This window comes from Berghia stephanieae, chromosome 11 (genome assembly GCF_034508935.2).
Source record: "Berghia stephanieae isolate SIO BIC M18660-M18661 chromosome 11, UCSD_Bste_1.3, whole genome shotgun sequence".
Taxonomy (NCBI): Eukaryota; Metazoa; Mollusca; class Gastropoda; order Nudibranchia; family Aeolidiidae; genus Berghia; species Berghia stephanieae.
In genome coordinates, this window is record NC_088370.1 from 42,175,959 (window position 1) to 42,178,458 (window position 2,500).

Sequence of the window (2,500 nt, forward strand, 5' to 3'; positions counted from 1 at the left end):
TGTTTTTTTCATGAGAACGACAAAATAATTTTTAAAAAAAGATTCAGGCTAATTACCCACCCGCCTCCCCAACCTTTCTGATGTTGAGCGTTACTGGTCAAAGGTCAGCCAGGCGAAAATGATAACAAAATCTGGTCCCACCGCGTTGCTTCCTTGGGTAAGACACTTTGCACATAGAACAACATTTAACTCAAAGTGATACTAAGCTGCTAGAAGTCATGGACTGTAAAAAATCAGGAGCAAACAAAAATAAAAATATTTAAATGAGAACGACAAAATTAAAAAAAATATAGATTCATGCTAATTCCCCCCCCCCCCCCAACCTTTCTGATGTTGAGCGTTGCTGGTCAAAAGTCAGGTGAACATGATCACAAAATCGTTGTCCCACGTTGCGCCCTTGGGTAAGACACTATTGCACATAGAACAACATTTTACTCAACGTGATACTAAGCTGCTAGAAGTCATTGGCTGTAAAAAGTCAGGAGAAAACAAAAATAAAAATATTAAAATGAAATAAAATTCCATTTATTCGTCACATACGGGAAATTTTTCTCTTGGGTCTATTCCAGGGGCAGACTGGAGTAACCCAGGTGTCAGCCGCAGTGCCGCGCCGCAAATTGAGGTACGGCGAGGTGACTTGCTCAAGGCCACACAACGCAGCGGCGGGTGATCGAACTCGGTACCTTCCGGCTACGAAGCAAAGACCGTACCGCTGAGCCACGATGCCCCTAACGATAATATAAAAGTTTTACGAGATGAAAAAAAAAAAGGAAACCAAACACGGAAGGGGAAAGGGGGGGGGGGAGGGCAGGCTAATAATCCTAACAATAAATCCTTTGATAAGAGTGAGAGAAAGATAGAGAGAAAAAGAGGGAGATAGATAGGTAAGAAAGAAAGAGACTGAAAGTGATAGGGTAGGAGAGACATTAAAAAAAAAAGAGAGAGAGAGAGTTTGAGAGTTAGAGAGAGATAGATAGATAGATAGATAGATAGATAGATAAATAGATAGAGAGAGAGAGAGAGAGAGAGAGGGAGAGGAGTGAGGGAGATAGATATAAAAATATGAAGATAGAGGGGGGGGCGGGGGTTAGCAACACCTTAATTCTTCCTAATAAAGTGGCATTGAGCTTGGTAAATGACTGGATAGGTGACAGTAATCCTAACTATGTGAGGGAGAGAGAGAAAGAAAGAAAGTAAGAAAGAGAAGGACAGAGAGAGAGAGAGAGAGAGAGGGGGGGAGAGGAGTGATGGAGAGAGATATAAAGATATGAAGATAGAGGGGGGGGGGTTAGCAACCCTTTAATTGTTCCTAATAAAGTGGCATTGAGCTTGGTAAATGACTGGATAGGTGACAGTAATCCTAACTATGTGAGGGAGAGAGAGAAAGAAAGAAAGTAAGAAAGATAAAGACAGAGAGAGAGAGAGAGAGCGAGATTGAGAGAGAGAGCGAGGAGTGAGAGATAGAGTGTATTTATGTGTGTGAAAGAGAGAGAGAAAGAGAGAGAGAGAGAAAGAGAGAGAGAGTGGGAGAGAGAGAGAGGGGGGAGGCAGAGAGAGAGGATGGATGCACATACACACACACAAACACACACACATATACACATAGAGAGAGAAAGAGAGAGAGTGAGAGAGAGAGAGAGAGAGAGAGGGGGGGAGAGAACTTCATGAATGGAAATGTCTGACAATAAAACAAAGAATTGTTGATTCCAATTCATCTATATGTTGTCCACCTGACAAAGTAATTTTAATCGAGCTTTTATATAGAGCAATATCCACTAAATGTGCTCAAAGCGCTTTACAAGGGTCCCTGACCAACAGCAACACGTAACATGTAGAACGAGACATGACACCTGTTAGGCGATATTTCATTTTTTCCCCGACAGAGACAAGGATGTTTAACGGCCAGGTACTCATTTTACACCTAAGTACGGTGAGATAATGTGAGTAAAGAGCCGTTTCCAAGGACTCAACTATGAGCCGAGCGAGGCTCGAACCCAGGACCTTCCGATCCGAAAGCAAGTGTCATACCACTAGACCACATAGCCGCAACCTCATACCAATTCGAAATATTATTTTCCATTACAGTAATGTTATATTAAGCCCATAATAATTGCGTTTGGTTATCAGACCTACCAATAAGTGCACCTTCGTTGGAGCAAGTCCATAAAGGCAAGTGGAATTGAAGTTGCCTATCAATAATAAAAACTTACCGATGTTCTTTTGACAGCAACATTATGAAGACCATCAAGATGACAAATTATAAGTTGGCTCAAGACCACCCTTCTTGGAGATCTATTATATAGATAGTATGCAGATGACGTCACTCAGGCCTTTGTTATTGTTTTTGCCAACCGCGTTTGTGAGTTGTTCTCACTAAACTGTATTAACCAGACTACAAAAGTTCGTGGTTACACAGAGTTTGTGTGTTGGTCCGTTATACTTCCGGATGGCAATGTTGTGAACTCCTTGGCCAAGCGCATTATATCTATAGATAGTATGC